Genomic DNA, 26,897 nt, shown 5'->3' with positions numbered 1-26,897 from the left:
GGGAATTTGTGGATCTCCAGATGCTCACATAATGTGTGTTGACATTTCCACGAAGGTGAAATGTCGATTCTTTCCTGAAGCTGACACGATTGAAAAAATCTCCATCTTAATGCAGCAACATTTCGTTTGGAAAGTTGGCAGGCTGGTCCCGGCGGAGGTTCGAGTCCTCCCTCGGGCATGGGTGTGTGTGTTTGTCCTTAGGATAATTTAGGTTAAGTAGTGTGTAAGCTTAGGGATTGATGACCTTAGCAGTTAAGTCTCATAAGATATCACACACACACACAAAGTTGGCACGTAAACTGTAGTCTGTAGGCTTCAGAGCTTGTAAGAACAGCAGACGATAAGGGTGTTGTTTAAGCATCACCTTAAAATTATGCACACAGACGTCATTGGAATTGCTAATTCAATACTATCTTTGCGAACTGATTTCTTCAGGCTACGTGTGTAAGGCGCTGTCACTCGTTGAAAAAGTTCTTCAGTCACTGTTGGTCGTTCCATACTTTTCCCTTCGTAAAGATAGCAGGTGTCTTCCAGCTGATGATACCATCCACAGATGTTATTATCACTTGGAGGATTACAGTGGAACTTGATACGGAACACATGTTGCAATGTAACAGCAGATTCAGTCCTGGGAAACTGTAAAACACGAAAAGCTCTCTGTCGTAGTCACCATCTTTGCAACTAGCGCTTTCTAACGGAAGCGAAGAAAGCAGTGGATGCGCGAGCGCACAGCTGTACAACTAAACTGTTTCAGTTGCTCCATCGTTTGATGTTTCATTTACAGGTGTTAGTTGAATGTAAAAAAAACACTATAAAGCGCGATATTCATTTTGAAAAACTCGGTAAAATCGACTCAGTAATTTCTGAAACGAGGCAAAATCGTGGATTGTCGGATCACACTACACGTCTCTATACCCAGGTGCTGTACAGTTTCTGTTGTCTGGCCAATTGAGGCCTGTGCAGTGTTATGTGCCACTGCCAGCAATGGCCATTTGACAGGTACACGTCTTACAAAAGTCCATTGCGTGCAGTTGTCATCATTATCATCATCATCATCATCATTATCGTCTTCAAAGATTAGGTCTTTTAGCCTGTTCCGACTCAGAGTTATTCACGCTATCTCTTAAATGGGACGTCTAACATTCCTCTTTCCTGCTGTGTTAGGTTTTATTACCGCTTTAGATATTCCGTCATTAGCCGTACGTTGGTATGACCTTTCCAGTTAGGTCGATATTTTTCAGTTATATTTGTAATAAATCCAACATTGAATTCTTGCCCAATATCGGTATTTCTTTTATGATCAACAATGAATATTCAGCTACAGAGCAGAGGAACTTCATCTTCATCTCTGATGATTCGATTTGTCGAATGTGATCAGATATTAGCGTCCAACATTCGCCGCCGTACAGCAGCAAGGATAACAATGTTACTTTGGAGAGTTAAATATATACCCCATTTCCATACGTTATGTTTTAATGTATGTTGTATAATTCCACAGAAATGTCTGAATCTGGCCAATTTGAGCTCTACATCATCTGATTTGGGAAATTTAAAATTGTATCCTAAATATTTTAACGCGTTTACTTGTTCATTTGTTTGTCTATGTATAACAATTTTGACTCTTATGGGTTAAAATACATGGAATGCCTTTACTTCCGTTTTACCTGTCGATATTCTCATTCCATATTTAGCGGCACTTTGACTCAATTTGTATCCTGAGATTGGAGCCTTTTCTTCATATTCTCCTATTATAATCTGATCATCAGCAAATACTATCGACATTAAATAAAAATAATCACCTCTTAATGTATCATTTAATGAAATCAACTATTTACGAATCATATCTTCAATGTAAACATAAAAAATTGTGGAGAACAGTGGGCAGCCTTGTTCGCTCCTTGATCGATTTTTGTTTAATGACTGGATTACCGTAATCAGATGTCTTGAAACTCGCAGTTACTTCAGTGATCCCCACAGCATTTTCCACTTAGCCTTGTCAAACGCATTTTATAGTCGATGAAAACATAGTGACTTGGCAGACTAAATTCCCTTCTTTTCTAGGTTACTTCTGCAAAGTGAAAAGACAATCAAAACATGTCTACCTTTTCTAAAACCATATTGTACCTCCAACATACGTGCTTCAACTGTTCGTACTTATCTCTTGCTTATAACAGTCTGTAGCAGGATTTTAGTAGACTTTTTCCTCGGTAATCTGCGCATTGTAATGTCTCGCCTTTCTTGTAAATAGGACACACCAGAGCCTCGTTCCATTCGTCTGGCAAACGTCCGCTCAGTCAGCAAACATTCATAAAACTTAAAAGTTTATGTTTTAACTGTTCAGATGCGTATATAATCAGATCCATGTTTACATTATCAGTGCCAGGCGACTTCTCTCTTCTTCGTTTTTGTTTCTTTGATCACATTTCGTAGTTCTTCCGTTGTTATCAGATATACAGAGTCGCTGGTACCGATATTTATTTCTGTTTATTCTTCCTTATCAATCCATAGACATTTGAAGTATTTTAATCATTTATTTCTGGAATGTATCTTGTTCTCGTTTGTTCAAGTGTTTCATAATTTTGTATGCTTTGTTTTGTCTTCCATGAATATCATGTTCTATTTCACACACATATCACTCCCAAATGTCCCTTTTAATTTTTCGTCTTTCTTTCATTACTAAAGGAAATTTACTTTTATAATTCTCTCTGTTAGTCACATTATTAGAAAACGACAAGATTTTTACATAAGCCCCCTTTCTGTCTTTTGTTAACTTGCTAAGACGGTCATTCCAAATTGATTGTTGATGACTTAGAGTACTTCATTTTCCTCGTTTCTAATACGTCAGCGACTGCATTCATTATAATTTCCTTGATATTATTCCATTTATGTTGTTTGTTAGTTGTTTCACTTGACATTTCTCATTCAGTCTCTTTTGGCATGGTAGTTTGATACTATATTCTAGGAGTAGGTGCCCATTGTAAGTTCTTACATCCGAATGGGTATTTAAGGGTGGTTTCTTCCATACATTTAAAAAGGTTATGTCACTTCTTACTAAAAAGTGATCTGGTGATACATCCACCATTCTGTAAACTCTTGTGTCTTTTATTCTTGCCCATGGCTTTTTGCAGGAATGTACTCTATTATCGAAACGGTAGCTCGAGCCGTCCATGTAAATTTATAGATGTTACAATGTTTAAAAAAGATGTTTGTTACGGGTAATTCATTGTGTCAGGCAAACTGTAGTAACTTCTTTCCATTGTTCTTCAGTGTATTTTCAGCCTCTGTACCAAGTATATCTTAAGTGTATCTCTCATCCACTCGGGTGTTTAGGTCTCCCATGGGAGGTATATAAGCAGTTTTATTTATTTTTTCCTGTAGTGTTCTGTAACAGGTCGTAAATTTAGTACAATTTTGAATTCTTCCTTCTTCTGATGCATACACAGATAATATATCCTTTCTCAGTTTTAAGACATAGCACTAGTATTCTCCCTTTTACAAATGTGTGCGAATGTTTTCTCTGCTTTAACGCTTTTAACACTGTGATAGATATTATTTTCATTTAGACATGAAGTATATGTGATTTAATAAGTAACGCAACACAGTGCGAGGCAAAAATGCGATATAAAATGTCCGCACCAAAAAGAAGTATGTACGAAAAGAAAGATGAACATGTATCTGCATCAATTCATAGACATGTTTCCTTAAGCTGGTATCAAATTTTTCGCTCTTCAGCTATCAGTCTCTTCCCGTCCATTATCCTGGTTGGACGTACTGCTGTATATCAGTCAACAACACATACTTTTGTAAAAGTTTTTACAATATATCTTCTGGAAAAGGGGACAGTTTCTTTCATCCCTAAATTGGTTCATCTTGAAAATGATACTTGAATACACTGTAGCCTCTAAACTTCGGAAGTCATGCCGATATTATTTATGACTGCGTCATACTGCATTCTTTGTCACGGAGCTGGACGCTGCGTCTTCTTCCTCAAGAAAGAAGAGGCAGATATTACTCTGTTCAAAGAAGAGTTAGTATATGAATCAGTTTTAGACTGTTACAGTGGTAATCGTAGCGAGATACTGTGGAGTGCGAACTTAGACGCGTGAACTGCTGCCGGTGAAATATCTGCTAGCCACACACCTCGAAATAATCCACATTATTCACACCTACTTACGATGCCAGTACTTAAATACAAGTACAACACCCATTAGAGACTCCAGCAGCAGTTCTTTGTTCTTGCGATACTCGGCAGTAGATCATCATATAATTCTGAAATTCGATATTTCCCGTGTAATTTCTTTCTTGTTTTAGTTACAGCAGAAATATAGATTTTAGCATTGCCTAGTTCTTGTTCCACTTCAGTTTCTTTATGTGTCAGATCTCTAACTTTCCATGTTGCTGTTATAGACGTTTCTGATGTGTGTGATTTGTCCTTTGTTTCTTTCATGGGTCGGCGTATAATGATCAGTCCGTCAAAACAAAGTTTGCATTTTAGCAGCTCAAATGTCCCCTAGCTGCTTCGCAAACGCTGTGCCGGATATGGCGATTGCTGGGGCTGCCACCTTTAAGCTTCCGTCCCAGCTGATTTTATATCAGACTTGGTCCATCCAAGACAGATTACCTTCTCTACAGCTTCGATATCTGTCCTCCCATTGCACCAGGTCTGGTCATCCCAGGTATTTTATTTCGTCAGTGTCCGCCTATCTATCGAGCATTCTCCTATCCGTCACCTGAGGAGGCCCACGATGGGTGGTTATCCTAATCAGTACGCGGCATGCAGTTGCTTTAGCCATGTTCGCTCTGAAACTACACCTGGAGTCACTGAAAGTAACAGTTCCTGTTGAGAGTGAGTCATACTCATCTCTGGTCCCTGTTGGTTGCAATCTGTTTACGACCACTGTTGTTATGCCGTGTTACATGGCTGCGATTGGTACACCAATCCTCGTAGACACTTAGTACAGTCCGCGTTGATACACCAACAAATCGAACAACTTCATTTGCGGTGTGGTCATGGGCACGTCCAAATACAGGGTGATTCAAAAAGAATACCACAACTTTAGGAATTTAAAACTCTGCAACGACAAAAGGCAGAGCTAAGCACTATCTGTCGGCGAATTAAGGGAGCTATAAAGTTTCATTTAGTTGCACATTTGTTCGCTTGAGGCACTGTTGACTAGGCGTCAGCGTCAGTTGATGCTAAGATGGCGACCGCTCAACAGAAAGCTTTTTGTGTTATTGAGTACGGCAGAAGTGAATCGACGACAGTCGTTCAGCGTGCATTTCGAACGAAGTATGGTATTAAACCTCCTGATAGGTGGTGTATTAAACGTTGGTATAAACAGTTTACAGAGAATGGGAGTTTGTGCAAAGGGAAAAGTTCTGGACGGCCGAGAACGAGTGATGAAAATGTAGCACGCATCCAGCAAGCATTTGTTCGCAGCCCAGGAAAATCGACTCGCAGAGCTAGCAGAGAGCTGCAAATTCCACAATCAACTGTATGGAGAGTCCTACGAAAAAGGTTAGTTATGAAACCTTATCGTCTGAAATTGGTTCAAGCACTGTCTGCAGCTGATAAGATTAAAAGAATCGATTTCTGTGATTTTATCCTTGCTCAAATGGAAACAGATGAATGTTTCGTTTCAAGGATTGTGTTTAGTGATGAAGCAACTTTCCACTCTAACGGGAAAGTCAACCGTCACAATGTCTGTATATGGGGCACTGAGAATCCGCGGGAAACAACTCAGTATGAACGCGACTCGCCTAAGGTGAACGTTTTCTGTGCCATTTCAGCCAATAAAGTTTTTGGTCCCTTTTTCTTCGAAGGTGCTACTGTAACTGGACTACAGTATCTGGAGATGTTAGAGAATTGGCTGTTCCCTCAGCTCGAACAAGAAGCACAACAATTCATATTTCAGCAGGATGGAGCGCCGCCACATTGGCACTTATCTGTCCGTAACTACCTGAACGTCAACTACCCGAGGCGATGGATCGGCCGCCAGGCAGCCCGTGACAGAGCACTTCATCACTGGCCTCCAAGAAGCCCTGATCTTACCCCCTGCGATTTTTTCTTATGGGGGTATGTTAAGGATATGGTGTTTCGGCCACCTCTCCCAGCCACCATTGATGATTTGAAACGAGAAATAACAGCAGCTATCCAAACTGTTACGCCTGATATGCTACAGAGACTGTGGAACGAGTTGGAGTATCGGGTTGATATTGCTCGTGTGTCTGGAGGAGGCCATATTGAACATCTCTGAACTAGTTTTTGAGTGAAAAAAAACCTTTTTAAATACTCTTTGTAATGATGTATAACAGAAGGTTATATTATGTTTCTTTCATTAAATACACATTTTTAAAGTTGTGGTATTCTTTTTGAATCACCCTGTATAATAGCTCCTTTTTGCCATTCTCTCACGTCTCGACGTCTTACTGTGCTAATTCTGTAGAGTGGACTAGTGCGTAATCTCCACTTCACTATCATGACTTACGCCACCACTGGAGGGTCATGCGAGTGACTGGTACTAGTTCCATACGCTATACATCGCTCCAAAGCGGCCAGTATGTCCTTTTAAGAAGCTGACTAATATTTTACCAGGTGAGTTTGTGTTTTTAACAATGTATATGACGAACTGTTATCAAACTTATTTTTGACGCTCAATACTTGCAGAAGAAGACAAAATGTGTGGACTAAGCATTTTACGGGTTTTAACCTGTGCTGAAATATACTAACGGAAAAAAAATCGCAGCGCCGACAATGAGTCTTGTAACATAAACGAAAGTTGGTGCGCGTGTTCCTATTAAAATTTCACACCAGTCACGTAAGACTTGCGCGCCGGCTGGGGTGGCCTAGCGGTTCTAGGCGCTACAGTCTGGAACCGCGTGACCGCTACGGTCGCAGGTTCGAATCCAACACCATGGATGTGTGTGATGTCCTTAGGTTAGTTAGGTTTAAGTAGTTCTAAGTTCTAGGGGACTGATAACCTTAGAATTTCAGTCCCATAGTGCTCAGAGCCATTTTTCAAGACTCGCGCTATGAGGCAGTAAGGGTCGTGAACATTAGTTGCGTTTGAGACTTGACGTGGGGAGTTGATGTTAGTCAAGAACGCTTTTAAGGCGACAAAGACGCCACTATCAACACCTCACTGGGTTTCAACGAGGTCGTGTAATAGGGCTACGAGAAACTGGATATTCCTCCCGCGATATTGCAGAAAGTCTTGGCAGTGGTATAGCCACCGTACATGATTGCTGGCAGCGGTGGTCACGAGAATGTACAGCCGCAAGAAGACCGGGCTCCAGACGGCCACGTGGCACTACCGAGAGGGAACACCAAACTGTTCGTCATACAGCTTTATCGCATCGTACTGCAACTGCAGCGGAAATTTGAGCATCAGTTTCCACCACAGTGACACAGCGAACTGTTAAAAATCGGTTACTTCAAGGACAGCTCTGAGCCAGACCGCTGTGGCGTGCGTTCCACTGACCGCAAACCATCGCCACTGGTGACTTCAGTAGTGTCAAGCGAGTGTACACTGGAAAAATTGGAAATTTGTGGTAAGGGCTTATGGGACCAAACTGCTGAGGTCATCGGTCGCTAAATTTACGCATTACTTAATCTAACTTAAACTAACTTACGCTAAGAACAACACACACACCCATGCCCGAGGGAGGACTCGAACCTCCGACGGGGTGAGCTTCGCGGACCGTGACAAGACGCCTAGACCGTTCGGCGAGTCTTCATTGTGTAACGTCCTTCGGATCTTCGGTCTTGGCTAACACTCAGCGGTAGAGCAATGAGATTGTTATTTCTTATGTATCGGTATCGACGTTACAAACAGAACATTGATGAACTGAACTCGCGACTTGTGCGAGATATTTACTTTACCAAATGTCGTAATTAAATCGTTTATAACCGATGGTTTATCATTTGCTATTTAAATATTAATGATAAGTTCAAATTAGTTCCAGTGACACCGTAATCTCAAATCTATAATCAGTCGTAACAGTGTTATTAATTGCTAACATTAATGAGTTTCTATATAAGCGCCAAGCGCTTCAGTGAAATAATATCGCAGCACGTTATCTCTATAAATAATATTGTAAAACTTGAATGATAAATGCGTGATTTGACACGATATGCTTGTTTCTTACAGAATATTAGTCACATCCTAACAGAGCCGTGAGGAAGAAGCTTTCCCAGGTGTTGGGGGGAATTATAAATTATATGATTCGTAACTATGACCAAGTTCCATAGTCCATTAGTTACTACGAATGAATTTGTGTATCTGTGTTCGCTTCCTAAATAGTGTTAACTTCAGGTTATCTAATTAAAAGTCACTTCTGTCTAATATATGCAAGTCCTCTACCTGAATTCTAAATAACGTAATATTTTAAGTCAAAGTATCGTTTCACTGCGTCATAGTAGATCGCAATAAACAATTCTGAAAAAACAATCTAATTGCGCCTACATATACGAGCATTCAAAAGTATGACCTGCTTCGGTTAACTCTCGTAACGTAGTGACAATGGATTGAATTATCCTTAGCCATTACTCACGAATCTCAAAGAGTACTCACACGGAGTATTCTCTGGGAACGTTGGTTCTACTTTGCGGATTTTAATTATAATGATTTTGCGACTTACTATGATTTTGAATTTTGAGTTTTTAATTTTACTGGAATCCTATCTTTCTTTCGTATGTTAATAAATTACTAAGTATTAGATTCCTGATTCAATTACTGGTTAATATCCAAATAATATTGTTAACTGGAAATTTGTTTGCTTGTTCATTTTTCATGGAATTTGGAACTTGTTTATGGGAAATCTTTGGGAATTTTGGAGCTAATTTTTGATTTTCATTTCTCGTCCAAGGAAGTGACATTACATTTGAACGGCAGGGTGGAGGTCTTTTGTGTTTTCTCATAAAAGCTGGTCTACCTCGGTGCGAGTGATGGCGGTGTGTTTGTTAGAATAAGGCCAGTTGAGCGCCTGTGACCAGCTTCTCTGTGTGCTAGACACACTGGGCCTACACCTGCAGTTATGCTCAGAGGTGTGATTTCGTATGACAGCAGGAGCACTATAGTGGTTATCCCACGCACCCTGACTGCAAAATTGTACGTGAGTATCGTGATTCGGCCTGCTGTGCTGCCATTCGTGAACAACGTTCCAGGGATGTTTTCCAACAAGATAATGTTCGCGCACATGCCGCTGTTTTAATCCACCATCCTCTACACAGTGACGACATGTTGCCTTGGCCTACTAGATCACGAGATCTGCTTCCAATCAAGCACATATGAGACGTCATTAGACAACAACTCCGGCGTCATCCCTGTATTGACAGATCAAGTGCAACAGGCTTGGGACTGGATCCCACAAATTGGCAACTGGTACCTGTACAACACTATAGACACACGTTTGCATGCTTGCATTCAGCAGTCTGACGGTTTCACGGGTTATTAATGTACCAGCATTTTATATTTGGAATGTTTTCTCCCATACTTCCATTAACCTGTGATATTGCAATGTTAATCACTTAAGTATGATACCTACACAAATATATACTCAAAATGTCATTAATTCACATTAATTATTTTTAGTGTTGCAATGTTTTCCCGTCAGTGTATATTTTTGCAATGTCCCCACGGAAATTGTGTGTTTTTATATCACTATTAAAAGGCTGATTATGGGAGGATGTGTGACGCCTCTGAAGACCGAACAGTGCTGCTGAGCGCCTGGTCACTACCTGGAATGCGTCGAAGGCCACCGCCCCTCAGAGGAACGCTCGCGTTCGGTCTCTGTAATCACCGATCAGTTATCAAGAGGATTCTGTATAATTTCTTGTTGTGTCTGATGTAATAACTGTTACTTCATGTAGATACACAGTCTGGTTAACTTCGACGTGAAATGTAGAAGGTGCGACAATAAGGTAATGAGAGCGATTTTCTTTGCAAGATGTGGCAACCCTGCATGCTTGCGTGGGCACAATATCTTTGACCTTGGTCTATAAGCTGCTTCTAGTCCAAGCGGCACATCGATGCAACTGCTCAGTCGTGAGTTGTGCTGTAATAAGTTAACACGTGTTTGTGTCTCTCGTCACGTAAATGGAACTGCATAATATTGCGCATCGGTATGCCATTTCTTTTTGCGTTAAATTGGGTGAAAACTCGACGACAACTTACGGTAAGCTTGGCTCTGAGCACTATGGGACTTAACATCTGAGGTCATCAGTCCCCTAGAACTTAGAACGACTTAAACCTAACTAACCTTAGGACGTCACACACATCCATGCCCCAGGCAGCATTCGAACCTGCGACCGTAGCAGTCGCGCGGTTCCGGACTGAAGCGCCTAGAACCGCCCGGCCACCGCGGCCGGCTTACGCTAAGCTTCAGAAGGCTTTTGGAGAGGAGGTTATATGAAGAGCTCAAGTTTTTCGTTGGCTTAAAATGTTTAATGACGGGAGAACGAATGTTGAAGATGAAGACCGCAGTGGACGACCATGCATGATTGTGTGCTTCTTTGATTGCAAGGGAATTGTTCATAAAGAGTGGGTGCCTCCTGGATAAACAGTTAACCAATATTACTACAAAGAAATTTTGGAAAGAATTCGAGAAAGAGTTCTTTGTGTCCGTGCCAACATTGCTGATAATTGGATTCTGCATCACGATAATGCGCCATCCCATACTGCTCTGTCAGTACAGCCATTTTTAACCTCAACACAAATTTCAGTCCTACCACAGCCACCTTTTTCACCGGATATCGCTCCGTGCTACCTTTTTCTGTTTCCAAGAGTCAAAACGGCGGTCAAGGGTCACCATTTTCAAACAACACAAGATGTCCAAAAAGCTGTGACGAGGGTCTTGGAGGATATTACAGAAGATGATTTCCAGAAATGTTACCATCAATGGCAGAAGTGCTGGAAAAAGTGTGTGCAATCATAAAGGAACTGCTTTGAAGGAGACAACACTAAATTTGACTAAAACGGTAAGCAACATTTTTTTTTCACATCAGCCTCATTACTTTATTGCCGCACCTCGTATATACAGCTACCCATTAATAAAAGTTTAATCTTGAGTGGAAGTCGAAGATAATGTTTTATGTGGAGTTGGTTACTGTCTAGAATGAGAAAGAGCCTACAGTCGCACTAAATTATGTTAAATTAAACCTTGACCATGGTTTCAGCTATAATAATACAGCCTTCTTCAGAAGTCATACACACTAATAAATGAAAAATATGTTAGCCCAGCGGCTGCGTCAAGACCAATAAAATAACTTCAACAGACATAAGCCTGTTTCGAACATAAGTAAAATTACATATGGCACCGTATGTCCTCCACCACTACCTCTGTTATACTTTGTTATACGGCGTAGGACATACGGTGCCATATGTAATTTTACTTATGTTCGAAACAGGCTTATGTCTGTTGAAGTTATTTTATTGGTCATGACGCAGACGCTGTGCTAAAATATTTTTCATTTATTAGTGTGCATGACTTCTGAAGAAGGCTATATTATTATAGCTGAAACAATGGTCAAGGTTAAAGTTAAACATAATTTAATGCAAGTGCGGCCTGCTTTTCATTCGAGACAATTTCGTAACCATTGCTGTTGTCGCTGCCATGGTGGAAATAATGGAGTTGGCTACTGTTAGATGACAGTAGTGAATTGATTTATTAAGAGAGGAAACATTATTTTTCACAGAATGAAAGTAAAGAAGTCAAGAAAAATACGAGGGCGTGAGGAATAATAATGTCTTCGAATTTTTTATGTGAAAATTCTTAACGATTCTACAAAAATTGATATTCTACATCTTTATTCTCCATGGTTACATGCCCTCTAAGGGGAAAAAAAAGATACACGAGAGGGAATTATCCGAATGGGACGGGAATCGGTAAATGTGATGTACAAGTATAGATAAACAAATGATTACAGTTTCAGAAAAATTGAATCATTTATTCGAAGAAAGAGCTTCACAATTTGAACAAGTCGATAACGCGTTGGTCCAGCTCTGACCCCTATGCAAACATTTAGTCGACACGACATTGTCTGATAGAGTTGTTGAATGTTCTCCTGAGAGATATCGTGCCAAATTCTGTCCAACTGGTGTGTTAGATCGTGAAAATCCCGAGCTGGTTAGAGGGCTCTGGCCAAAAAGCTCCAAATGTTCTCAACTGCGGAGATATCCGGCTATCGTGCCCGCCTTGGTAGCGTTTGGCAAGAACTACGACAAACGGTGGAAACTCTGACCGTGTGCGGAAGGGCATTATCTTGCTGAAATGTAAGCCCAGGATGACTTGTCACGACAGGTTACAAAAGGGGGCGCAGTATACTGTCGACGTACCGCTGTGTGGTAAAGGGTTACGTGGATAGCAACCGCAGAGGTCCTGCTATGAAATGAAATGTTACCCCCGACCATCGCTCGTTCTTGGGCCGTATGTTGGGCGCCAAGCAGGCTAGTGTCCCGCCGCTCTCCAGGGCGTCTGCAGGCTCTTTTTCACTGGTAAGCGGGGCTCAGTTTGATGCTGGACTCATCACTGGAGACAATTCTGCTCCAGTCAGTGACGTCTCTGGAGACTTTCCGGACAGCAGTGGGATACCAACCTGATTTTAGTCCACCATACATCCCGACAACCGGGAGTGATGCCGCGAGGTGCCATTTCATTTCATAGCAGGACACCTTTGGTTGTCATCTGCGGTACCCTTACAGCACAGCTTTGCGCCGATAATATTCTACGCCGCGCTTTGTTGCCCTTCATGGCAAGCCATCCTGCGTATACATTGCAGCAAGATGTCCGCTCGTAAAGGTTTCTACTGCTTGTCTTCTTGCTTGCCGAATCTTACCTTGGCCCAAAAGATCGCCTAATCGCTCCCCATTTCATAATGTTTGGAGCGTTATAGCCAGCGCCCTCCAACCACGTCCGGATTTGAACGACCCAGCGTGCCAGTTGGACAGAATTTGGCACGATATACATGAGGGAGACATATAATGTTGTGGACTGACAAGACAGCCAGTCCACAGTGACGGGTAACCGAAAGGCACGCGCTTAAACTCACGCAGGCTGGCGTGAGGTCTGAAACTGGATACGTAATGAATGCTGTAAAGAAAAGTACGTAGCTGCTGGAATACTTAACTTTAATCCACAATTGGTGAACATTGGTCTTGTTGATGTACATGCTTCATTAGATACATAGCAAAGGATAAATGGCGCCTTGCTAGGTCGTAGCAATTGACTTAGCTGAAGGCTATGCTAACTATCGTCTCGGCAAATGAGAGCGTAATTCTCAGTGAACCTTTCCTAGCAACGTCGGCTGTACAACTGGGGCGAGTGCTAGTACGTCTCTCTAGACCTGCCGTATGGTGGCGCTCGGTCTGCAATTACTGACAGTGGCGACACGCGGATCCGTCGTATACTAGCGGACCGCGGACGATTTAAAAGGCTACCACCTAGCAAGTGTGGTGTCTGGCGGTGACACCACATATAACAACTCTGACAATCAATGTCAAGCTGAATAATTGCTTGCATAAAGACCAGAGGTAGACCAACGCGTTATTTGCCTGTTGAATTTGTGACAAATAAATCACACATTTTTTCTGAAACTATAATCGTTTGTCTGTACATATACATCACATCTATCGATTTCCGTCCTATTGGAATAATTCCTTCGTGTTGTGGTTTTCTTTTTTCTTTTAGAATGGATTTATTTCTCTGTATAGTCACACTGGCGACAAACACGTTTCTCCCTACGAGAGACTATCTTGTTGGCACAATCAATATACAGGGTGGCCATTGGTAGTGACCGGGCCAAATATCTCACGAAATAAGCATCAAACGAAAAAACTACAAAGAACGAAACTCGTCCTGCTTGAAGGGGGAAACCAGATGGCCCGCTAGTTGGCGCTGCCATAGGTCAAACGGATATCAGCTGCGTTTTTTAAATAGGAACCCCCATTTTTTATTACATATTCGTGTAGTTCGCTTTCTGATAGATGGCGCTGTAATAGTCACAATCGTATAAGTACGTGGTAACACGTAACATTCCGCCAGTGGGGACGGTATTTGCTTCGTGATACATTACCCGTGTTAAAGTGGACCGTTTACCAATTGCGGAAAAGGTCGATATCGTGTTGATGTATGGCTATTGTGATCAAAATGCCCAACCGGCGTGTGCTATGTATGCCGCTCGGTATCCGGGACGACATCGTCCAAGTGTCCGGACCGTTCGCCGGATAGGAAACACGAAGTACTCAGCCACATGTGAAACGTCAACCACGACCTACAACAAACGATGGTGCCCAAGTAGGTGTTTTAGCTGCTGTCGCGGCTAATCCGCACATCAGTAGCAGACAAACTGCGCGAGAATCGGAAATCTCAAAAAAGTCGGTGTTGAGAATGCTGCATCAACATCGATTGCACCCGTGCCATATTTCTATGCACCAGGAATTGCATTGCGACGACTTTGAACGTCGTGTACAGTTCTGCCACTGGGCACAAGAGAAATTATGGGACGATGACAGATTTTTTGCACACGTCCTATTTAGCGACGAAGCGTCATTCACCAACAGCTGTAACATAAAGCGCCATAATATGCACTATTGGACAACAGAAAATCCACGATGGTTGCGACAAGTGGAACATCGGCGACCATGGCGGGTTAATGTATGGTGCGGCATTATGGGAGGAAGGATAATTGGCCGCCATTTTATCGATGACAATCTAAATGATGCAATTTATGCTGATTTCCTACGTAATGTTCTTCCGATGTTACTACAAGATGTTTCACTGCATGACAGAATGGCGATGTACCTCCAACATGATGGATGTGCGGCACATAGTACGCGTGCGGTTGAAGCGGTATTGAATAGCATATTTCATGACAGGTGGAATGGTCGTCGATGCACCATACCATGGCCCGCACGTTGACCGGATCTGACGTCCCTGGATTTCTTTCTGTGGGGAAAGGTGAGGATATTTGCTATCGTGATCCACCGACAACGCCTGACAACATGCGTCAGCGCATTGTCAATGCATGTGCGAACATTACGGAAGGCGAACTACTCGCTTTTGAGAGGAATGGCGTTACACGTATTGCCAAATGCATTGAGATTGACGGACATCAAATGGCTCTGAGCACAATGCAACTTAACTTCTGAGGTCAGCAGTCGCCTATAAATTAGAATTAATTAAACCTAACTAACCTAAGGACGTCACACACATCCATGCCCGAGGCAGGATTCGAACCTGCGATCGTAGCGGTCTCTCGGCTCCCGACTGTAGCGCCTAGAACCGCACGGCCACTCCGGCCGGCTGATGGACATCATTTTGCGAATTTATTGCATTAATGTGGTATTTACAGGTAATCACGCTGTAACAGCATTCAAATTTCTTTACGTACTACACGAATATGTAATAAAAATGGGGGTTCCTATTTAAAAAAACGCCGCTGATATCCGTTTGACCTATGGCACCGCCATCTAGCGGGCCAACCATGGCGCCATCTGGTTTCCCCCTTCAAGCTAGACAAGTTTAGTTCTTTGTAGTTTTTTCGTTTGACGCTTATTTCGTGAGATATTTGGCCCGGTCACGATCAATGGACCGCCCTGTAGAATGTCTGACTTTATCAATAGAGCCGCAACCTCATCTCTGCTTGAACCACTTCATCACTGTCAATGTGAAGTTCTCGAATGTGCGTCTTAAGTTTCGGAAACAGCAGAAAATCGGACGGGATCAAGTCTAGACTGTATGGAACATGATCGATGATACTGACATTTTCATGCTGAAGGAGGGGGTGTTCCATTGCCCACGAACTCCGAAATTCGATTACATCAAGCTTTTCCGCACGCAGTGACATAGTTGTGCTACATACCGTCAAGTCATACACCTCTAGCGGCAGAGGGCTACAATTATGTATAAATGAAGAATAAACTTTTAGAATGTTAACAACGTTTGTTTTATTTTAAAAGCTTGAAGAGTTTTCACATAAATAATTCTGTCACAGTACTTCTCAGGATTTCTTAAAGAGAGACCGATGTTTACTGAATTGTATGGATAAATTTTCTGGTAAGTGATGAATTTCCTTTTTACTGTTTTTCGGAACTGTATATACAATCTCCTTGACAGTCAGCAACCGATAATTAAAGTAACTGGCATTAGTTTAAACTCAAGCAACTAATTAAAATGTCGTCATCCCTGCTATTCTTCTAACTTCTGTTCTTTCTCCTCTGGAGATGAGCGAACCTGCAATATTAAGTTTTGAAATTAGCCCTTTGATTGATTGACTTGCATACAGAGGAGAAGTGGCCGTGTTAGGAAATCGTGCAGTATATCTCCATTAGAAACAGACGTTATATACAACTGAATATTAGACTTCTTTGCCAACTGGGACGAATTTACGAGGGTCCTGAAAGTATACCATCAGTCAAAATGACGAGTGCACCTTCGGCACATACATTTATCGCGAAATAGGGGAGATAGTGAGACAGACATGATAAGTGAATTGGAGTGGCAATCATTGAAATAAAGGCGTTTTTCGTTGCTGCGGGATCTGCTAATGAAGTTTCATTCACCAGTTTTCTCCTCCTACTGCGAAAACATTCTGTTGGCACCCACCTACATAGGGAGAAATGACCATCACGATAAAATAAGAGAACTCAGGGCTCGCACAGAAAAATTTAAGTGCTCGTTTTTCCCGCTCGTCGTTCGAGAGTGGAACGGTAGAGAGACCTTGAAGGTGGTTCATTGAACCCTCCTCCAGGCACTTTATTGTGAGTAGCAGAGTAATATGTAGATGTAGATGCAGATGTAGCATCACAAAACAGATCATTTGGCGATATCGCACAACGATAAAAATATTTTAACGCAGAATGAAAGGGTCTCGTAAAGAGTCTGAATCCCAATTTGATTTTACAAGGTTATTCAGGGCATTCGACCAGATAATTTCTATTCCATCTATCAAATATAAATTTCTTCGTTTATTGGTTATAATGATGTCTCTATGTCCATGCTTCATGTTTTATTCCGTTTGTGTCAGAGCGCTGCTTGTTTGCCAGTTGTGTGTGCCTGTGTGTTTTCGTACCCATCCTCGCTCACTCCAAGTGAGTACTCTGACTCTCATCTCCACAGCACGGAAAGTGCTGGCTTTTATTTTCTGTTTTTTGTTTTGTCCTGCTCTATATACCGCACGGCGGGTCATGGGATATTGATACCAGCACAGGTGCATGTGAGCGGCTACTGGCACAAGGCCGACATTATGAAGTGTCTTGCCTCCAGACCTGATCATAGGCTCCATTTCGCAACCGCTGTCCGGCTGCGATAAACGGGCCATACCTTTAGTCCCCTCCATTCGCCGAGGAACTGCTGCCAAGGTGTCAGGTGTCACATCCATAATTCTGGTTATACAGCCACAGGCTAGAGATTTCTTACTGTAGACGAAGCACTCAATTGGCACGCTGTACTCAACTTTCCCATGTGAAGTCAACAGTCAACAATGAGCACTAATTCTAAAGTAAATATGATGTTTGCTTAACGAACATCACATAGATAAACAGTAGCTTCTTTCTCTGAGAAATGATGCTCCCTGCCAGGTGTTTTCGCAAGCTTATTTTCATCAGGTTGTAACGTTATGCGTATTTAGGCGGTATAATCGGCGGCCCAGAGCTGGAATGAGGAAAAATGTATTTGTTGTACAGCTGAAACCTAGCGGACCCGGGGCTCAGGGTGGTTCAAATGGCTCTCAGCACTATGCGACTTAACTTGTGAGGTCATCAGTCGCCTAGAACTTAGAACTACTTAAACCTAACTAACCTAAGGACATCACACACATCCATGCCCGAGGGAGGATTCGAACCTGCGACCGTAGCGGTCGCTCGGCTCCAGACAGTAGCGCCTAGAACCGCACGGCCACTCCGGCCGGCGCTCAGGGTGGAATGCAGCAGCCGCTCCAGGTCAGCCTGGGATGAAGACCAGATGTGGGTAAATCCCAGAAGAATGGATCTGGACAGCGGTCACACGCAAAAAAAAAAAATGTGGAATGACCGGCAACAGCTGATTCTGAGACAATCTGGAAGAAGGCGTCTTACAGCTCGTTGAAAGTGTATAATTACAGTCAAGTATTAAATGCAGTTCTGAATACCTCGGCGATTCCAGAAAAATGAGGCTCCATCCGATTACACAACGATATTTCAATATCTTTAAAACTACAGAAGTTAATATTTCACAGTGAATAAACATTTACACAGTGAACTTCTGAACTGACAATTTTTAATCGCTTCATGCGGTTCCAACAAACGGTTCAAATGGTTCAAATGGCTCTGAGCACTATGGGACTCAACTGCTGTGGTTATCAGTCCCCTAGAACTTAGAACTACTTAAACCTAACTAACCTAAGGACATCACACACATCCATGCCCCAGGCAGGATTCGAACCTGCGACCGTAGCAGTCGCACGGTTCCGGACTGTGCGCCTAGAACCGCGAGACCACCGCGGCCGGCTCCCAACAAACGGCATCTCAGATGACAGCATTGCACTATAGCTATCACCCCTGAAAGCCACTGATCTGGGTCTATTGTAGCCAGCATGGTAGCTCACCGTGTTCGGTCAGAGGGTTGCGTGCTCTCTGCAATTAAAAAAAAAAATCTGAGTCAAGGAATCAACGATCAACTTGAACGAATGTCTTGTGACATCGACCCAGACCCAACGAAACAAACCATATCGAACAAAATGAAAGAAAAAGTGGTCAGTGCGACAGAATGTCAATCCTAATGGTCGGGGTTCGATTCCCGGCTGGGTTGGAGATTTTCTCCGCTCAGGGACTGGGCTTTGTGTTGTGCTAATCATCATCATTTCATCCCCAACGACGCGCAAGTCGCCAAAGTGGCGTCAAATTGAAAGACTTTCACCCGGCAAACGGTCTACCCGACGGGAGGCCCTAGTCACACGACATTTACATTTTTATTGCAACTTTTTTGTTACGCAAATGTTTTTCAGAACGTCGTGTTCTCCACATTTACACAGCAAATGAACACAGCCTCTTATTGTTATACTTGTGTTTTTATTTAATGAACAGTTTAATATTTTTCCAGCAACTTTATTTAAATATTCACTGCAAGGGTTATTGAAAACTGTGATAATTTAAAAGTGGTCAGTCGCGTGTTAGCGGATGCAACTGAATAAAGTACGAAAGGACGCTTCTGTTTAGCAGGCCTACATAACTCTTCAAACAATGCCTAAGGAAACTATGTTGTCATTTATCGTGAGCACACTTGCGCAATAACACTGGCTTATTTATTTATGAATCAACTACTACTTATATTTATTGTACATGATTTGAGTGTAACCACATGTTTATGACATTTCTTTATTTAAATATCGTTGCAATATATTAGTTTAGTCTGGGAAGTTTTCAGCTTGAATTAAATTGTGTCTGTAGAGCTTAAGATGCTGCATTTTTGGTGGGAATGGCCTTCAGCCTATAGAAAAGCAAACAACAGTGGAACACTGCGAGAGTCAAGAGAGACTGGGACTTCTCGAGTGAAGAACTCAAGGGGTCGATTCTAGACACTTCGTGTCGAGTGCTGGAAGAAGGCAGACCTGCCTACGGTAATGTGTGTGATTCTGTTGTATAGGTGACTGATTGTGGGTGGTGAAATGACTTTATATTTCGAGAGGTGTGAACGTGCTCCAGAGTAGGACTCTAACTTTTGGTGAGTGATTTACGGAACTGAGAATAGACAGATATGCATAACTGTTCTTCGTATCATGTGTGTTAATTTGCGAATCATCATGTTGAACTCTGAAGTACTTTGAGCTGGTGAATCTTTCGCGTATTGTGATCATGAAATAGACGTAGGTTTCACGAGTCATTGGTGTCTTTTTAATTTGGCAATTTTGCTACCATTCTCGTATCGCTCTCAATTTAACTTTACTGAATTTGCGAAGGTTATTATCTAAGTTTTAAGTAAATATCGTAGGACCACTTTCTTTTTATTTGAGATGTCCTTTCATGAATAAACATTATTCAAAATAATTCCCTGTCGTCTTCTTAAATTGCAGACGTTAGAACAGAACCCTTTTTATTAAATACACTCCTGGAAATTGAAATAAGAACACCGTGAATTCATTGTCCCAGGAAGGGGAAACTTTATTGACACATTCCTGGGGTCAGATACATCACATGATCACACTGACAGAACCACAGGCACATAGACACAGGCAACAGAGCATGCACAATGTCGGCACTAGTACAGTGTATATCCACCTTTCGCAGCAATGCAAGCTGCTATTCTCCCATGGAGACGATTGTAGAGATGCTGGATGTAGTCCTGTGGAACGGCTTGCCATGCCATTTCCACCTGGCGCCTCAGTTGGACCAGCGTTCGTGCTGGACGTGCAGACAGCGTGAGACGACGCTTCATGCAGTCCCAAACATGCTCAATGGGGGACAGATCCGGAGATCTTGCTGGCCAGGGTAGTTGACTTACACCTTCTAGAGCATGTTGGGTGGCACGGGATACATGCGGACGTGCATTGTCCTGTTGGAACAGCAAGTTCCCTTGCCGGTCTAGGAATGGTAGAACGATGGGTTCGATGACGGTTTGGATGTACCGTGCACTATTCAGTGTCCCCTCGACGATCACCAGTGGTGTACGGCCAGTGTAGGAGATCGCTCCCCACACCATGATGCCGGGTGTTGGCCCTGTGTGCCTCGGTCGTATGCAGTCCTGATTGTGGCGCTCACCTGCACGGCGCCAAACACGCATACGACCATCATTGGCACCAAGGCAGAAGCGACTCTCATCGCTGAAGACGACACGTCTCCATTCGTCCCTCCATTCACGCCTGTCGCGACACCACTGGAGGCGGGCTGCACGATGTTGGGGCGTGAGCGGAAGACAGCCTAACGGTGTGCGGGACCGTAGCCCAGCTTCATGGAGACGGTTGCGAATGGTCCTCGCCGATACCCCAGGAGCAACAGTGTCCCTAATTTGCTGGGAAGTGGCGGTGCGGTCCCCTACGGCACTGCGTAGGATCCTACGGTCTTGGCGTGCATGCGGTCCGGTCCCAGGTCGACGGGCACGTGCACCTTCCGCCGACCACTGGCGACAACATCGATGTACTGTGGAGACCTCACGCCCCACGTGTTGAGCAATTCGGCGTTACGTCCACCCGGCCTCCCGCATGCCCACTATACGCCCTCGCTCAAAGTCCGTCAACTGCACATACGGTTCACGTCCACGCTGTCGCGGCATGCTACCAGTGTTAAAGACTGCGATGGAGCTCCGTATGCCACGGCAAACTGGTTGACACTGACGGCGGCGGTGCACAAATGCTGCGCAGCTAGCGCCATTCGACGGCCAACACCGCGGTTCCTGGTGTGTCCGCTGTGCCGTGCGTGTGATCATTGCTTGTACAGCCCTCTCGCAGTGTCCAGAGCAAGTATGGTGGGTCTGACACACCGGTGTCAATGTGTTCTTTTTTCCATTTCCAGGAGTGTAATTCGTCTATCTTTCATTTTGATTTTATTAACTCTCATTTCTAGCCAATGCATAGACTATTTGACTTCAGCATCACAACTAGAAGTTATAATTTGCAGCGAATTAGCTGTGGGGCATGAAATCAGACGCACGTGGCTCGGCTCTATGCCTACACCGAGCTAATCTTTTCCAAACAGCGCCGTGGATAGAAAAAAAATGGCTCTGAGCACTATGGGACTCAACTGCTGTGGTCATAAGTCCCCTAGAACTTAGAACTACTTAAACCTAACTAACCTAAGGATAGCACACAACACCCAGCCATCACGAGGCAGAGAAAATCCCTGACCCCGCCGGGAATCGAACCCGGGAACCCGGGCGTGGGAAGCGAGAACGCTACCGCACGACCACGAGATGTGGGCAGGGCCGTGGATAGCCCCAGGATCTAAAGTGCGAGTAACAGCACATAAAGACGCCTGGTTTGCTCGTATCGGATACTAAAAAAATGGTTTAAATGGCTCTGAGCACTATGGGACTTAACTTCTGAGGTCGTCAGTCCCATAGAATTTAGAACTATTTAAACCTAACCAACCTAAGGACATCACACACACCCACGCCCGAGGCAGGATTCGAACCTGCGACCGTAGCGGTCGCGCAGCTCCAGAATGTAGCGTCTAGAACCACTCGGCCACTCCAGCCGGCTATGGGATACTGTTTGGAAGAGCAACTACTCAGAAGTAACAGTTACGTACCGTCGCAGTTAGGATTTTCTCTTTCGGGGCATGAGACTAATCCCTTTAGAATTGCAGTTATAATTCTAACACGTTACAGTAATCTGTGATCCAGGTCCAAAATCTATTAGATGATCGGCAGTTTGCGTGTGGTTATAACACTAGTGTCCGCTACTCCTATGCCATAACCTCAAAGCTGGAGGCAGTTCGTATAATGATATTATTTTCATTCAAGTAAGTATAGTATGAAGAAGCAGAGCAGTGTTACCCTCTGAAAAGATTTTAGTTGTGTTGACCGTGATATACCTAACGGATGTGGCTTATCGGAAGTGAAAGTCAGAAGAACGTAAACAGTAATAAACAATGTTTAACCTATCCACGCTGTTCAAAGGATAAAGAAAACGGTCGCCAGCCTAATTAGGCAAGAGAATGATTGACATTCTTGTTCAAGAAAATAGGTATGAGTAACTTTAACGGACAAACACAACCTATACTTTGCCAGACGCGAGTGCAATGAACTCTGGTATCTGAATGCAGTATGTTCACGTTAAGGTTGGAGCTAACAGATCAGAACAAACTATTTACATAAATATAACAGATAACAAAACACACTATTACCTTGAGGACTTAGTCAAAGTAAATGGTCTCAGTAACGTTACTATTAATATTCGCTGTAGAATCCTAACTTGGACATAGGTTTAATATTACTTTTCAGACAAATTCCTATCTGACATGAAATATGGATATGGTCCGCAGCAAATTTAGTTACTGTGCATAAATTAAGTCTTTCACTACTAAACACCTTTCTACTTAGAATCAAAATTAAATGGAATTCACTAACAGATTACTTCTCACTGTCTTTTGAATAAAGAAGTTACTGTTTTCATAGACAGTTGTCTTTCTATTAATCGTTATGTAGTATGAACACAATAGACAAACTGTGGATCCTGTTACAACATTAATATGCACTTTTAATACACAAGAGGAACCCAATATGGTACAGGATTTGACTTGAGCAACAAGAGTAATTGAAACCTTCTATAATTAAGTAAATTTGTACATTTCAACTACTTTCAATGGAGGGGGGCCATTAATATTGACCACTGTAGCATAGCAAACCAAACACACTTTCAATACACTAGAAAAACAAGTACTTAGCAAGCATGGACATATAGCTCTCAACAGTTGCAGTTCTGAACTTTTACTACATTGAAACACAAAACTGAGATATTTGTAATATCCTTCCAACAAACAATATTAAATTTAGCACACTCTGTTGCCATATTACTTTTAATATGCTTTCAATGAAGGACACTCGGTAATCACTTTAGCATGGGAAGGACCCTAAGTGGTTGTGTGACTAGGGATAAAAAATCAAGGTAGGTATAAGAGTTCGAGTATAAGTTACTTTATATGTGCGAACACTAAAACATCCAAGGAGCTGATCCTTCAGTGTACATTACTATACTGTTCCATTACAGTGACTGAGCAATGTGATGGTGATTGCATGTTGGTAGGTGAATTTGCAGGTAGAATTGCTGGACTCTGTCATTTCTTGGTGGCGATAATAGATACCAATTACAGAATAGTTCCAGCTCTTTATCCATCCATTCGAGGCATTGGAAATCGTCCGGAAAAGCCTCTCTCGGAACCAGCAGAATACACAAATGGTTCAAATGGCTCTGAGCACTATGGGACTTAACTTCTGAGGCCATCAGTCCCCTAGAACTTGGAAACTGCTTAAACCGAACTAACCCAAGGACCTCACACACATCCATGCCCAAGGCAGGATTCGAACCTGCGACCGTAGCGGTAGCGCGGTTCCAGACTGTAACGCCTAGAACCGCTCGGCACCCCGGCCGGCAGCACAATACACAACTTTTACATGAGCAGTTGAAAGTTTGGTAGCTCATCCCCGACTGACTCTTAATTCCACCTTTTCTACCTATGCCAACCACAATTTGAGCGAGCTGCTTGCTTCCGTTCCCGAGGGGAATCACAACACCTTTTACATACAAAATAACTAAGAACCATAAGTGAGGATCAGCAATTACATAACAACAACCAAACACATTAAATAAAACAGAACATTTGCACAAAGTTTTTACAAAGAAAGGAGTATATAATTTTGTGTTATCGATTCAATCAAACACATTTACAGAGGCTCAACGATGTAACATTAAATAAAACAAAAGGCAAAATAAATCAGTAGAGCATTAGAGCTATGGTGTTACATGGTCTCCGGGCACAAGACTCTGCTGCAGTTGCGAAGGAGTAACTTCAAGGAATTGGCCAGTAACATAATGGCAGTGGCGGGCACGGTAACGCGGGCCACTGGCGGCGACTTCGAGTCCATCTGCATCAACACTTCGGGCAGCGGCAGTACAGCAGAAACAGTCACCATGACCAGCAAGTTAAGCACTTGCTCCACAGAGTCATCGTCAGTGATGGAGCTTCCAATGATTAAGCAATCACTCAGGGTGTACGGTTAAGATAATGTGAATGGACCAGTTGGTCATAAATCTGAACATTGTAGCGTTGATAGAGATGATATTACTGGGACAGATGGTGAGAAATCAGACAAGGGATATGTTATTGCAGATGATTCCGTAGCATGGTTAAAAAGGAACTTCTGAGTCATTTGAACTCTAAAATGGAGATATTGGGGGTGCAGAGATAGGCTGAATAAAAACGGAGATACGTTCAGCATAAACAAGTGCAGCAGAAACAGTAAAAGAACATTAAATCCGATATAGAACGGATGACCGATTCAAGATTAGAAGTTATAAGAGTAGGTGTGGGCAAATTTTATGAAGAGGATAGCGCGGCTAACACCAGAGTCGACATAATGGAAAAATATTTAGGGAACAAGTTGGAAAAGGTGCATTCCAACGTGAGTGGCGAGGTAAAGAATTGTGAGCTGAGGCAAAATACACCAGAGGAAGTGACCACTAAGTCTAATAACCATGTGTCTGGTAAGCGGTAGAGTTGGAAAAGAGGTGGTAAAAAATAGACAGCACTTGGAAGCAGAGATTAATAACAAAGTTTTACCGAGGGAACAGCAGAATAAAGCCGTACGGGCTGAAAGGCGAACGTGCATGGAGGCGGCGGACTGTGCGTATACCAGATTTGGAGGTCTGGGTTCTATTGGATATTGAGGCGAACCGAAGTACAAGCTCCAAATATGGAGTACGCTCAGTCCGCCACCTCCCTGCACTTTCGTGTGTCTGAGATGACCCATGGTCGCACAAACGCTGAAAAAGGGCTTGAAATGTTGTGTGATGTGCTTGGTATCTTTGAGGGTACTTGTTTTGGTACAGCCGTGCTGCCTCTCGACTGTTTCCATATGCCTGGCCGAACACAAAAACCATCTCGGCTTCTCCCCGACATGAATACTGGACCATTCTGCTGCTTATAGTAGACCCCGTCAATCACTCTGCCCGCGACGCACAAGGAATACACGGCACCTCGTTAGAGGATATGACATTAGTCAGCGCCATCTATGGTGGCAACGATGTATTTCCTGACACATGTTCACAGGTCCTTTTTTCCTAAATTTCCAGTCAGAGATCCGCACCTGCCGTTTGTCGGACTTATTAATGTTATCTCTGTATATGCAGGGTGGTCCATTGATAGTGACCGGGCCAAATATCTCATGAAATACGCATCAAACGAAAAAACGACAAAGAACGAAACTCGTCTAGCTTGAAGGGGGAACCAGATAGCGCTATGGTTGGCCCGCTAGATGGCGCGGCCATACGTCAAACGGATATCAACTGCGTTTTTTAAAATAGGAACCCCCATTTTTATTACATATTCGTGTAGTACGTAAAGAATGATTAATGTTTTAGTTGGACCACTTTTTTCGCTTTGTGATAGATGGCGCTGTAATAGTCACAAACGTATAAATACGTGGTATCACGTAAAATTGCGCCACATTACCCGTGTTAAAATGGACCGTTTACCAATTGCGGGAAAGGTCAATATCGTGTTGATGTATTGCTATTGTGATCAAAATGCAGAACAGGCGTGTGCTATGTATGCTGCTCGGTATCCTGGACGTCATCATCTAAGTGTCCGGACCGTTCGCCGGATAGTTACGTTATTTAAGGAAACAGGAAGTGTTATGCCACATGTGAAATGTCAACCACAACCCGCAACAAATGATGATGTCCAAGTAGGTGTTTTAGCTGCTGTCGCGGCTAATCCGCACATCAGTAGCAGACAAATTGTGCGAGAATCGGGAATCTCAAAATCGTGGATGTTGAGAATGCTACATAAACATCGATTGCACCCGTAACATATTTCTATGCACCAGGAATTGCACGGCGACAACTTTGAACGTCGTGTACAGTTCTGCCACTGGGCACTAGAGAAATTACGGGACGATGACAGATTTTTTGCACGCGTTCTATTTAGCGACGAAGCGTCATTCGCCAACAGCGGTAACGTAAACCGGCATAATATGCACTATTGGGCAACGGAAAATCCACGATGGCTGCGACAAGTGGAACATCAGCGACCTTGGCGGGTTAATGTATGGTGCGGCATTATGGGAGAAAGGACAATTGGCCCCATTTTATCGATGGCAATCTAAATGGTGCAATGTATGCTGCTCTCCTACGTAATGTTCTACCGATGTTACTACAAGATGTTTCACTGCATGACAGAATAGCGATGTACTTCCAACATGAAGGATGTCCG

The sequence above is a fragment of the Schistocerca americana genome, chromosome 2, assembly GCF_021461395.2.
Source record: "Schistocerca americana isolate TAMUIC-IGC-003095 chromosome 2, iqSchAmer2.1, whole genome shotgun sequence".
Classification (NCBI taxonomy): Eukaryota; Metazoa; Arthropoda; class Insecta; order Orthoptera; family Acrididae; genus Schistocerca; species Schistocerca americana.
This window is presented reverse-complemented; position numbering follows the sequence as displayed.